Source organism: Scyliorhinus canicula, chromosome 12, assembly GCF_902713615.1.
Source record: "Scyliorhinus canicula chromosome 12, sScyCan1.1, whole genome shotgun sequence".
Classification (NCBI taxonomy): Eukaryota; Metazoa; Chordata; class Chondrichthyes; order Carcharhiniformes; family Scyliorhinidae; genus Scyliorhinus; species Scyliorhinus canicula.
Window position 1 is genome coordinate 156,089,512 of NC_052157.1, and position 13,765 is coordinate 156,103,276.

General features: G+C 47.2%; 1 protein-coding gene and 1 non-coding gene across 8 annotated transcripts in view; both read left to right on the forward strand.

Moving 5' to 3' along the window:
• LOC119975096 overlaps positions 1-13,765 on the forward strand; it is a 207,652-nt gene that overhangs the window by 59,433 nt on the left and 134,454 nt on the right. The gene's annotated exons all lie outside the window — the stretch shown is intronic.
• On the forward strand, positions 7,898-8,114 carry LOC119975348. The gene has a single exon (XR_005462752.1). It is a non-coding gene; the product is annotated as a small nucleolar RNA U3 (small nucleolar RNA).

Consider the following 13,765-nt stretch of genomic DNA (forward strand, 5'->3'; position numbering starts at 1 on the left):
CCAAGCTGAAGAGGCAAGTGTCCACCACTGTACCGCACAAAGCTGATCGTATCCTTGAGTAGCACGAGGCTGTCAGAGATCTTCCTGCTGGCTACAGTGCAGATCTGAACACGGTGGATCAACAAATTAAATTGTTTTTATTAAAGCTTTTTTCAACCAGAATTTTTACATAACAGAAAAATAAACAAAAAATATTTAACAAAACTAGGTGGCTGTTATCATTATACAAAACTCAAATATACATTAAATAGACAATTCCCCCCACCTGACACCCCCTCCCCTCCCAGTTGCTGCTGCTGCTGACGTTTTACCGCTCCCCTAGAAAGTCAAAGAAAGGTTGCTGGAGAACCCCAGCAAGGACCCTCTCAAGGCGAACTTTATTCACTCCAGGCTGAGGAAGCCATCCATATCACTAACCCAGGTCTCCATGCTCAGTGGTTTCGAGTCCCTCCACATTAACAAGATCCGTGTCCGGGCTACCGGGGGGCAAAGGCCAACACTTCGGCCTCTTTCACTTCCTGCACTCCCGGACCCTCCGACACCCCAAAGATCGCTATTGTTGGACTCGGCTTCGCCCGCGTGTCCAAAGTCCTGGACATAGCCCTTGCAAAGCCCTGCCAGAATTCTTCAAGCGCCGGGCATGCCCAAAACATGTGGACATGGTCCGTCGGACTCACTGCACATCTCACGTACCTGTCCTCCACCCCAAAGAACTTGCTCATTCTCGCCGTCGTCATGTGAGCCCGGTGCACCACCTTAAACTGAATCAAACTGAGCCTGGTACATGATGCGGACGAATTCACCCTTCCCAGGACATCCGCCCACAGGCCCTCACCTAGCACCTCGCCTAGCTCCTCCTCCCACTCGCCCTTCAGCTCCTCCACTGAGGCTTCCTCCGTCCCCTGCAGCCCCTGATATATGTCCAACACCTTCCCCTCTCCTACCCAGATGCCAGACACTACGCTGTCCTGTATCCTTCGAGGGGATAGCCACGGAAAGTCCCGGACTTGGAGGAATCTGAAAGCATTTCCCGAGGGCAGGCCGATCTTCTCCTCCACCGCCTTCAAGCTAGGGAAAGTCCCATCTATAAACAGGTCTCCTCTCCTTCTAATGCCTGCCCTAGGCCAGCATTGGAGCCCCCTGTCTATCTTGCCCGGAGCAAATCTATGGTTGTTCCGTATCGGGGTCCAAACTGAAGCCCCCTCCTCCTTCCTGTGCCTCCTCCACTGACCCCAGACCCTCAGTGCCGCAGTCGGGCTTGTGGTGTATCGTGCCAGCGAGAACGACAGCGGTGGCGTTACTAGTGTCCCTAGGCTGGTGCCTTTGCATAGAGGCTGGTGCCTCTAGCCGCCCCTACACCGACCCCTCCTCCATTACCCAGTTCCTAATCATGGCCACATTAGCCACCCAATAGTAGATACAGAAGTTAATCCTGTTCACCCATTTGAAGAAGGATTTGGGGATGAAAATGGGGAGGCACTGAAAGACGAACAGGGATCTGGGAAGAACCGTCATCTTCACTGTCTGCACTCCCACCTTTTAAAGTCTCCCTCCATCTGCTCTCCAAGCTGAGATAAGTTGAGCCTGTGTAGGGCATCCCAGTTCCTAGCCACCTGTGTACCTAAATAACGAAAGCTCCTCTCCACCATCTTGAGCTCCCCTGGTCACTCCTCCTGAACCCTAGCGTGGATTACAAACAGCTCACTTTTCCCCACGTTCAACTTGTACCCCGAAAAGCTCCCAAAGTCCCCCAGGATCCACATGGGGCTGTTTAGCACGCTGGGCTAAATCGCTGGCTTTGAAAGCAGGCCAGCAGCACGGTTCGATTCCCGTAACAGCCTCCCCGAACAGGCGCCGGAATGTGGCCACTTGGGGCTTTTCACAGTAACTTAATTGAAGCCTACTCGTGACAATAAGCGATTTTCATTTTCATGACCTCCCCCATCCCCTCTAGCGGGTCCGGTATATACAATAGCAGGTCATCCGCGTAGAGGAGGGAAACCCAGTGCCCTCCAGTTCCTCGAAGTCCTCAGCGCTATGGCCAATGGCTCAATTGCCAGGGCAAACAGTAACGGGGATACGGGGCACCCCTACCTCGTCCCACGGTACAGCCTAAAATATTCCGACCTTAGACGGTTCGTGGACATACTCGCTACGGGGGCCTGGTATAGTAGCTTGACCCACCCTATGAATCCCTCCCCCAAATCCAAACCTACCTAACACTTCCCACAGGTACTCCCATTCCACCCTGTCAAAGGCCTTCTCTGCATCCATTGCAGCCACTACTTGTGCATCCCCTCCCTCCGAGGGCATCATAATAATATTCAGGAGCCTCCTCACATTTGTGTTCAGTTGCCTGCCCTTAACGAAACCCGTCTGGTGCTCCTCAATCACTCCTGGGATGCAGTCCTCTATTCTAGCCAGAATTTTTGCCAACAATTTGGCATCTACATTCAGGAGCGATATCGGCCTGTAAGATCCACAATGAAGCGGATCATTCTCCCTCTTCAAAATGAGCGAGATCAATGCCTGCAACATCGTCGGGGGGGGAGGGTTCCTCTCTCCTTTGCCTCGTTAAAGTTTCTTAGCAGGAGCGGGCTCAGTAGCTTCGAGAACTTCTTATAAAATTCTACAGGAAAACCGTCCGGACCCGGGGCCTTGTCCGACTGCATACTTGCCAGTCCCTTAACTATCTCCTCGAACTCAATCAGGGCCCCCAGTCCCTCCACCCGATCCCCATCGACCCTTGGGAACCTTAATTGATCCATAAATTGCTTCATCCCTTCACTTCCCCTTGAGGGTTCTGACTCGTACAGCTTCCCATAAAACTCCTTGAAGACTTAATTGATTTTCTCTGGGCTCAACACCATATTACCCTCCTTATCCCGCATTCCCCCGATCTCCCTGGCCGCTTCTCTCCTGCGAAGTTGGTGCGCCAGCATCCTACTTGCTTTCTCCCCATTCTCGTAGACTGCCCCTTTCACTTTCCTCAACTGTACCTCCGCCTTCTCCTTGGTCAGCAAATCGAACTCCGCCTGTAATCTCCGGCGCTCCTTTAGCAGCCCCCCCTCGGGGGACTCCGCATACTTCCTGTCTACCCTAAGTATCTCTCCCACCAGCCTCTCTCTCTCCGCCCTCTCCCTCTTCTCTCTGTGGGACCTAATAGAGATTAACTCCCCTCTGGTGACTACCTTCATAGCCTCCCAAACCGCTGCTGCTGTTACCTCCCCTGTATCATTTGTTAGCACGTAGTTCTGAATGCTCCTCCTTATCCGTCCACACACCTCTTCATCCGCCAGCAGCCCCACAGCCAGTCTCCAGAGAGGGCGCTGCCCCCGCTCCGTCCCCAGTCGCAGGTCCACCCAGTGCAGGGCATGGTCCGAGACCGCAATGGCCAAATGCTCAACCTCCTCCACCCTCGGGATTAACGGCCTGCTCACCACAAAAACGTCAATCCGCGAGTAGACTTTATGGACGTGAGAGAAAAAGGAGAACTCCTTCGCCCTTGGCCGCGCGAATCTCCATGGGTCCATGCCCCCCATCTGATCCATGAACTCCCACAGGGCCCTGGCCGCCGCCGGTCTCTTACCCGGCCTGGACTTAGACCGGTCCAGTGCCCATACGACAACATTACAAACGTTTCACTATTTTTGTTACAGAGTACAATTCTGTTCAAATTACGTACATTTCTCTTGTACTCTGCGGTGTTTCAATACAGTTACATTCAGTTAGGAGTAAACACAGTACAAGGGGTTTTACCAAGTTACCAGCCCCTTGGTGAACATTGGCTGAAAGGCCTTACACAGTGACCTTTCCCCATTGTGCCTTGGTGGCGGCTGCCCCAGGCTTGAAAGCGTCCCTCAGCATGTATTCCAGACCTTGGAATGTGCCAGTCTGCAACACTCGGTCAAGGACAGTGCTTTTCTGACCTTGGTCCATGTGGTCCAACAGCACATGAATGGATTAGGCAAACTATGCTCACAGTACTTTTCTTTGTTCCTCTTCAGCTTTAAATACAATGCAACTGTTGTAGCTTATTGAGATGAGCAAAAAAATCTGTCCTACTTCAGAACAGAACCCAAAGGGTGTTCGTTTCTGGGATTTACTCGGAGTCCATGTTAATGAAGACTGGGTATCCTCAGTACTTTCACTTTTGCTTTTCATCCTCTAAACGAATGACAGTCGATCATAGCACAATACGTAACAATCCTGATGTATGTTAATCTTACGGTACTTGTGAATCTTATAAGGAATAAGAAACTACAGGAACATGGTGTCGAAGTTCATAAAATTGTGCAATAACAATCCCTTTAAACTGAACGAAAACGAGACGAAACAATAGCTGTAGACTTTAGGAAAAAGCCAGTTAATGATAGGTTGGTCATAAGGATTTTTTCAACTAGTAAATCGGAGGATGGGGAAGCCTCAAGAGATGTTAACACAGTTCGAAAAACAAGTAGCAGGGCAGAGAGTAAAGAAATCATCAGGACTCAACTTCAGGAACTGTTGGTCATGGCAAAACTGCAAGAAGTATACTCGTTAAACCAGAAGAGAGAAATGATAAACAAGTGAATAAAACATCAGTGCTGAGAGACAGGTAAGGGGGTATAGCCCAAGTAAAAGTTCTATATAATAATGGACAGAGTGTAAGGAGTAAATTAGATGAGGTGCAAACTCAAAATGACGATTCTGATGTAGTAGCTATAATGGAGACATGGGATGCAGGATGGTCAGGACTGCGAACTAAATATACCCGGTTTATCGGAGGGACGGAAGATGGTAGAGAGGGTGGAGTAGCCTTACTGATTAGGAATACTTTCACCTCAATGGTGAGGGAGGATATAATGAGGGGAAAGGATCCAATGGAGAACATGTGGGCGGCACGGTGGCACAGTGGTTAACACTGTTGCTTCACAGCGGCAGGATCCCGGGTTCGATTCCCAGCTGAGGTCACTGTCTATGTGCAGTATGCACGTTCTCTCCGTGACTGTGTGAGTTTCCTCCGGGTGCTCCCGTTTCCTCTCATAAGTCCCGAAAGATGTGCTTATTAGGTGAATTGGACATTCTTAATTCTCCCTCAATGTACCCGAACAGGTGCCAGAATGTGGCTACTAGGGGCTTGTCACAGTAACTTCATTGCAGTGTTAATGTGAGCCTACTTGTGACACTAATAAAGATTATTACGTGGGTGGAACTGAGGAACAGAAAAGGATCTCAAACTATAATAGGTGTTGTGCATAAACCCCCTGGTAGGAGTTCTGAGGTCTTAGACTGTATAAGTGCTGAATTTAGGCAAAAGTGTAACAAAAGAAGGGCAGCATGGTGGCGCAATAGATAGCACGGCTTCCTCATGGCGTCGAGGTCCCAGGTTTGATCCTGGCTCTGGGTCACTCTCCATTTGGAGTTTGCACACTCTCCCCGTGTCTGCATGGGTATCGCCCCCACAACCCAAAGATGTACAGGTTAGGTGGATTGGCCTTGCTAAATTGGCCCTTAATTGGAAAAAATTAACTGGGTACTTGAAATTTGTTTTCAAAAAATTGCAACAGGATCTTGACCAATTGGGCCAGTGGGCCGATGAATGGCAGATGGAGTTTAATTTGGATAAATGTGAGGGCAGCACAGTGGCCTAATGGTTAGCACAGTTGCCTCACAGCGCTGAGGTCCCAGGTTTGATCCCGGCTCTCGGTCACTGTCCGTGTGGAGTTTGCACATTCTCCCCGTGTCTGCGTGGGTTTCGCCCCCACAACCCAAAGATGTGCAGGGTAGGTGGATTGGCCTCGCTAAATTGCCCCTTAATTGGAAAACATAATTGGGTAATCTAAAAAAATTTTAAAAAGGAAAAAAGAAATTTTTGATAAATGTGAGGTGATGCATTTTGGTAGATCAAATCAGGTCATGACCTATTCAGTTAATGGTAGGGAGTTGGGGAATGTTACAAAACAAAGAGATCTAGGGGTACAGGTTCATAGCTCCTTGAAGGTGGAGTCGCAGGTGGACAGGGCGGTGAAGAAAGCATTCAGCATGCTAGTTTTTATTGGTCAGAATATTGAATACAGGAGTTGAGATGTCTTGTTGAAGTTGTACAAGACATTGGTAAGACCACACATGGAATACTGTGTTCAGTTCTGGTCATCCTATTATAGGAAGGATATTGTCAAACTAGAAAAAGTGCAGAAGAGATTTACGAGGGTGCTACCAGGACTTGATGGTCTGAGTTATAGGGAGAGGCTGAATAGGCTGGGACTATTTTCCCTGGAGGATAGGAGGCTTAGGGGTAATCTTATAGAGGTCCAGAAAATAATGAGGAGCATCGAAAAGGTAGATAGTCAACATCTTTTCCCAAAAGTAGAGGAGTCTAGAATTAGAGGGCATAGGTTTACGGTGAGAGGGGAGAGATACAAGAGTGACCAGAGGGGAAATGCCTTCACACAGAGCGTGGTGGGCATCTGGAACGGGCTGCCAGAGACAGTGGTAGAGGCGGGTACAATTTTGTCCTTTAAAAAGCAGTTAGACAGTTACATGGGCAGGGTGGGTATAGAGGGATATGGGCCGAATGCAGGCAAATGGGACAAGCTTAGTGATAGAAACTGGGTGGCATGGACCAGCTGGGCCAAAGGACTTGTTTCCATGCTGTAAACATCTATGACTCTATTAAGGGGGGATTTTAGCTTACACATAGATTGCGGAGGCAGACAAGAACCTGACAGAAACTTGCAGTCTCCGCACAGACAGTGACCAAAGCTGGGAATTGAACTCAGGTCCCTGGCACTTTGAAGCAACAGTGCTGACCACTGTGCTACCATGCTGCCCGGTAAGGATTCTCTCCTCCACTTCATCAAGCCGGTTGCCAGTATTCTGCAGTTTTATAGCATGAGCATTGCTATTCTGCGCTAACAAGCTCAGTTTCTTGTCAGTGACCTTAATAATATTAGCAGTCATCAGCTGTAATGCCTTTGAGAGTGCCGAATCGAGAGCCCTTTTGAGTAATAAGTCGCCATGCTGAGGAGTTGTTTCCACCCCAGTTGTTTCTGACTGTTCTCTTTTGTAAATAATTTCCTTAGGATTTCTTGGCACTTTGTTACCAACATGTAGCCAGAAATAGTTGTATTTGCTGTTCCCAATGTGGTCTCCTCTACATGGGAGAGGCTAAACACAGACTGGGTGACCACTTTGCGGAACACCATTGCTCAGTTCACAAGCATGATCTCATTCTTCCTGTGACATGTTATTTCAACTCAGCACCTTGCTCTCAAGCTCGCATGTCCGTCCTTAGCCTGCGATCCAGTGAAGCCCCAGCACAAGCTGGAGCAGCAGCATCTCAGCTTCCAGATGGGGTGTTGCAGCCTTCAGGACTTAACGTTGAGTTTGGCAACTTTAGATTTTGACCTTTCTCCTCCATCTTAAACCCCGCTTCTCTTTGCAGTCTGATTCAGCCACAGACAGAAAGTAGATTGCTGTGTTTGTGAAAAGTTAAAGTTAATTTGGAGATGTGAGTTCCAAAATGGAGACTTCAGTTAACTTACCTACCCTTGGGGTCCCTACAATAACACTTTCTGATAGTTATTTAACTGAATTGTTCAGGAACAATACAATATCACATTGACTGGTGAATATGAAAGAGATATGTGACATTGATTGCGTGTTGTGAGTGACACATATATTAACTTTTGATTGGTGAATTGAATATATTATGTAAATCAGAGTCTACAATTCTAATGGTTCCAATGTTACTTTTGGAAAAATAATCTATTGATGAATAATGATTTTGGTGTATAATTGTCGATTAAATAATCAGCAAAACTATACATAAAGAAATTAATAAATTAGAGATGCAGTCCCTGACCGTAATGTGTATTTGTGGTATTGCCACTTGAGCTTCTGAGTGTAGCTCAGTAAGATTATACTCTTTGGGATCATTTCTATAGTTTTTTCCTAGAGAAATGTGTTTCTAGAGTGTTTGGTCTCACAAACCACGAGGAGGATTTATAGTGTTCTCTTCTGAGCAGGAAGCAGACATTGAGTGTTGCTTTTAGCAGCTGCTCTCTGTCATTGATGAGTGTTCTTTCTCTCTCTTGTAGAGAGATGGAGGAAGAGAACACAGTCTGAGTGGTTTGTCTTTAAAGTTTGTAAAAGTAGAAAGTTGTTCTGGTAATACATTCTTGGCTGTACTGGTGTGTGCATTAGCTAATGTTATAAAAATGGCTGAGTGGATTGAGTTGTTATGTAGCCTTCTGTTTGCTTGATCGCCTGATTTTTTGTATTCTTTTGATTGTCCTGGTTCTCACCCGGAGTGATGAAACAAGTCAAGTGCAGGGGGACAGGGTGCTGTACTCTGTCGCGGGATGTTATATTTGATGCCATAATACCTGTTCCTCATAGAAACATCATCAACCGCAAATTACTAAGACAGCGGCCTGTACAGAATCCCTGTGGGAACAGGAGATGGTGGATTGTATCTAAAGATTCCCTTAGTGGACTGTCAAAGTAACTTAGAATCCCCCCCCCCCCCCCGTCGGCAGAGTTGTGGAACAATGTTTTTTTTTAGAAATTTAGAGTACCCAATTCATTTTTTCCAATTAAGGGGAAATTTAGCGTGGCCAATCCACCTACCCTGCACATCTTTGGGTTGTGGGGGCAAAAACCACGCAAACACGGGGAGAATGTGCAAACTCCACACGGACAGTGACCCAGATCCGGGATCGAACCTGAGACCCCGGCGCCGTGAAGCAGCAGTGCTAACCACTGTGCCATCATGCTGCCCCGGAACAATGTTGACATGGCTTGGCTTCGTTGGAGGACCCTTTCTACCAGATCCTTCATGCATGCTCGCTACTGGAATATGCGTTTGCAAAGAAAGCCTGGAGGGAAACACGTATTTTATTGCTAAAGTTCATATCATGTGGGTCGGATCTCGAACATAAGAACTAGGAGCAGGAGTAGGCCATCTGGCCCCTCGAGCCTGCTCCACCATTCAATGAGATCATGGCTGATCTTTTGTGGACTCAGCTCCACTTTCCGGCCCGAACACCATAACCCTTAATCCCTTTATTTTCAAAAAACTATCTATCTTTATCTTTAAAACATTCAATGAAGGAGCCTCTACTACTTCACTGGGCAAGGTATTCCATAGATTCACAACCCTTTGGGTGAAGAAGTTCCTCCTAAACGCAGTCCTGTTGCTCGTTCTGGGTGAGTGTGCTTTACACTCAATTTGGCTCTGTTTTATTCCTTAGCTCTCGAGTCGCCAGGTATCGTTCAGATACCGCCACAAGATTCAAGTTCAAGTTCAGACCAATAACTCAATACACCAGTTAGTAAGTTCAAACAAGACACGTTTATTATAATATTATAATATTATAAGTTATCTACTACTTATGCATATGAAACTAAAAGACTAGGCTATTCCTACCACTAACAGGCCAATACTTATCTGGAATAAGGGAACTGCCGGATCAGGGAACAATGGCCTCTTGCTTTGTCCTGGATCCGCAGGCTTCAGTTGGTGTGGACTAAAGGGGTCAGGAGTGTCTACTCTCGTAGCGTGCGTTGTGTGACACTTACTTGATGGCGGCTGCTGACCAGGCCTCTCCTTCTCAAGGTTCTTCTGCTGCAAAGGTGTTCTGCTGGGGAGGGCCGGCTGGTCAAGAAGAGCCCGGGGAGGCTGGTCAAGGAGAACGAATCAGTCCTGGGACCTGACTTTTATAGGAGACATAGGATGCAGGATGGTCAGGACAATCGCTTCACAGCTCCAGGGTCCCAGGTTCGATTCCGGCTTCGGTCACTGTCTGTGCGGAGTCTGCACATCCTCCCCGTGTGTGCGTGGGTTTCCTCCGGGTGTACCGGTTTCCACCACAGTCCAAAGATGTGCAGGTTAGGTGGATTGGCCATGATAAATTGCCCTTAGTTTCCAAAACTGCCCTCAGTGTTGGGTGGGGTTACTGGGTTATGGGGTTATAGGGATAGGGTGGAGGTGTTGACCTTGGGTAGGGTGCTCTTTCCAAGAGCCGGTGCAGACTCGATGGGCCGAATGGCCTCCTCCTGCACTGTAAATTCTATGATTCTATGACTGTGAACTAAATATACCAGGTTTATCGGAGGGACGGAAGATGGTAGAGAGGGTGGAGTAGCCTTACTGATTAGAAATACTTTCATCTCAATGGTGAGGGAGGATATAATGAGGGGAAAGGATCCAGTGGAGAACATGTGGGCGGCACAGTGGTTAGCACTGTTGCTTCACAGCGGCAGGGACCCGGGTTCGATTCCCAGCTTAGGTCACTGTCCATGTGCAGTATGCCGTTCTCTCCGTGACTTTCCTCCGGGTGCTCCTGTTGCGCGTTTTACTGGAGTGTATTAACACGCCTCCGTTTAAAGGCCGTGTGCTTAACACTGCTATGGCTCTGTGTATGTAATTATGCTCAGGAGTCGCCAGGTGCCGTATTTAGACACCTCACAAGTATATCAAGGTCAGGTTCAAAGTAATAAATCTGTACACCGATTAGTAAGTCCAAACGATTGATATTTATTATGACAAATATAATAAATACACATGCATACGCTAAAGAGACTAACTTACTTCTAATACTAAACAACTAAAATACTTATCTAGACAGGAACAGGCAAGGTCAGGGAGCAAGGCCTTTGTCCCGTTCTTGGTCTGCAACTCTCAGGTATTTAAAGTTGTCAGGGTCTAGCAAAGTTTGGATCACGTAGCGATCGTTGTGGTGGCACTTACAGTTCGATGGCTGATGGCTCAACGGCTGGTGATGGAACTGGAGTCAGGATGTGATGTATCAGCAAAGCGAAGCCGGAGCGATGAAAACAGCAGAGAGCCGGAGCCAAAAACAGACCGAACCATGTGCGGGGTCTACTTTTATAGGTCCCCCAAAGTCCGTGCCCCTTCGGGGCGGTCTTTTACCTGCCATGTATCGATTGGGCCTTTTCCCAATCGATATCTTCCAAACCCCCCAATCTGAGGGTCGCTTCTCGATGGGTGGGGCGGTACCTATGGTTCTTTGTGTTGGATACTATGGTGCCGTTCTGTCTGGGCGTCTACTCAAAAGTATCCATTCATACTTAAATGTTTCTATTGTGTGGGGTCTGGATCTGGATCACCTCATTACTATGTAGATCTTGTTGCCATTTACACCTTTGGCTGACACTCTGCACCTGGCCACAAACTGGTTTCTGTACGTGCAGAATGCTAATTAGTCTTCTGCAAACTGCTTGTCCTTGCTAAGACTGTTTTCTCCCTGCAGCCTTAGCAGTTCTCCATTTTGTAGCCCAGTGTCCATCTTAGGTAGCTACACTCCCGTTTCCTAAGACGTCTTATTAGGTGAATTGGACATTCTTAATTCTCCCTCAATGTACCCGAACAGGTGCCAGAATGTGGCTACTAGGGGCTTGTCACAGTAACTTCATTGCAGTGTTAATGTGAGCCGACTTGTGACACTAATAAAGATTATTACGTGGGTGGAACTGAGGAACAGAAAAGGATCTCAAACTATAATAGGTGTTGTGCATAAACCCCCTGGTAGGGGTTCTGAGGTCTTAGACTGTATAAGTGCTGAATTTAGGCAAAAGTGTAACAAAAGAAGGGCAGCATGGTGGCGCAATAGATAGCACGGCTTCCTCATGGCGTCGAGGTCCCAGGTTTGATCCTGGCTCTGGGTCACTCTCCGTTTGGAGTTTGCACACTCTCCCCGTGTCTGCGTGGGTATCGCCCCCAGAACCTAAAAATATGTGCAGGGTTGGTGGATTGGCCACGCTAAATTGGCCCTTAATTGGAAAAAATTAACTGGGTACCCTAAAAAAATGTTTTATTGTGTAACAAAGGTAGAGTAGTAACACTGTTATTTGTGATATATATTAATGATTTGGATGAGAATGTAGGAGGCATGTTTAGTAATTTTGCAGATGACACCAAGATTGGTGGCATAATGGATAGTGAAGAAGGTTATATAAGCTTGCAACAGGATAAGGGCGGCATGCGGCCCAGTGGTTAGCACTGGGACTGTGGCGCTGCGGACCCGGTTTCGAATCCCGGCCCTGGAGTTTGCACAATCTCCCCATGTCTGCGTGGGTTTCACCCCCACAACCCAAAGATGTGCAGGTTAGGTGGATTGGCCTTGCTAAATTTCCCCTTAATTGGAAAAAAATAATCGGGTACTCGAAATTTATTTTCAAAAAATTGCAACAGGGTCTTGACCAATTGGGCCAGTGGGCCGATGAATGGCAGATGGAGTTTAATTTGAATAAATATGAGGGCAGCACAGTGGCCTAATGGTTAGCACATTTGCCTCACGACGCTGAGGTCCCAGGTTTGATCCCGGCTCTCGGTCACTGTCCGTGTGGAGTTTGCACATTCTCCCCGTGTCTGCGTGGGTTTCGTCCCCACAACCCAAAGATGTGCAGGGTAGGTGGATTGGCCACGCTAAATTGCCCCTTAATTGGAAAAAATAATTGGGTAATCTAAATTTTTTTTAAAAAGTAAAAACATTTTTTTGATAAATGTGAGGTGATGCATTTTGGTAGATCAAATCAGGCCATGACCTATTCAGTTAATGGTAGGGAGTTGGGGAATGTTACAGAACAAAGAGATCTAGGGGTACAGGTTCATAGCTCCTTGAAGGTGGAGTCGCAGGTGGACAGGGCGGTGAAGAAAGCATTCAGCATGCTAGTTTTTATTGGTCAGAATATTGAATACAGGAGTTGAGATGTCTTGTTGAAGTTGTACAAGACATTGGGAAGACCACACATGGAATACTGTGTTCAGTTCTGGTCATCCTATTATAGGAAGGATATTGTCAAACTAGAAAAAGTGCAGACGAGATTTACGAGGGCGCTACCAGGACTTGATGGTCTGAGTTATAGGGAGAGGCTGAATAGGCTGGGACTATTTTCCCTGGAGGATAGGAGGCTTAGGGGTAATCTTATAGAGGTCCAGAAAATAATGAGCGTGGTGGGCATCTGGAACGGGCTGCCAGAGACAGTGGTAGAGGCAGGTACAATTTTGTCCTTTAAAAAGCAGTTAGACAGTTACATGGGCAGGGTGGGTATAGAGGGATATGGGCCAAATGCAGGCAAATGGGACTAGCTTAGTGATAGAAACTGGGTGGCATGGACCAGCTGGGCCAAAGGACTTGTTTCCATGCTGTAAACATCTATGACTCTATTAAGGGGGGATTTTAGCTTACACATAGATTGCGGAGGCAGACAAGAACCTGACAGAAACTTGCAGTCTCCGCACATACAGTGACCAAAGCTGGGAATTGAACCTAGGTCCCTGGCACTTTGAAGGAACAGTGCTGACCACTGTGCTACCATGCTGCCCGGTAAGGATTCTCTCCTCCACTTCATCAAGCCGTTGCCAGTATTCTGTAGTTTTATAGCATGAGCATTGCTATTCTGCGCTAACAAGCTCAGTTTCTTGTCAGTGACCTTAATAATATTAGCAGTCATCAGCTGTAATGCCTTTGAGAGTGCCGAATCGAGAGCCCTTTTGAGTAATAAGTCGCCATGCTGAGGAGTTGTTTCCACTCCAGTTGTTTCTGACTGTTCTCTTTTGTAAATAATTTCCTTAGGATAACTTAGCACTTTGTTACCAACATTTAGCCAGAAATAGTTGTATTTGCTGTTCCCAATGTGGTCTCCTCTACATGGGAGAGGCTAAAAACAGACTGGGTGACCACTTTGCGGAACACCATTGCTCAGTTCACAAGCATGATCTCATTCTTCCTGTGACATGTTATTTCAACTCAGCACC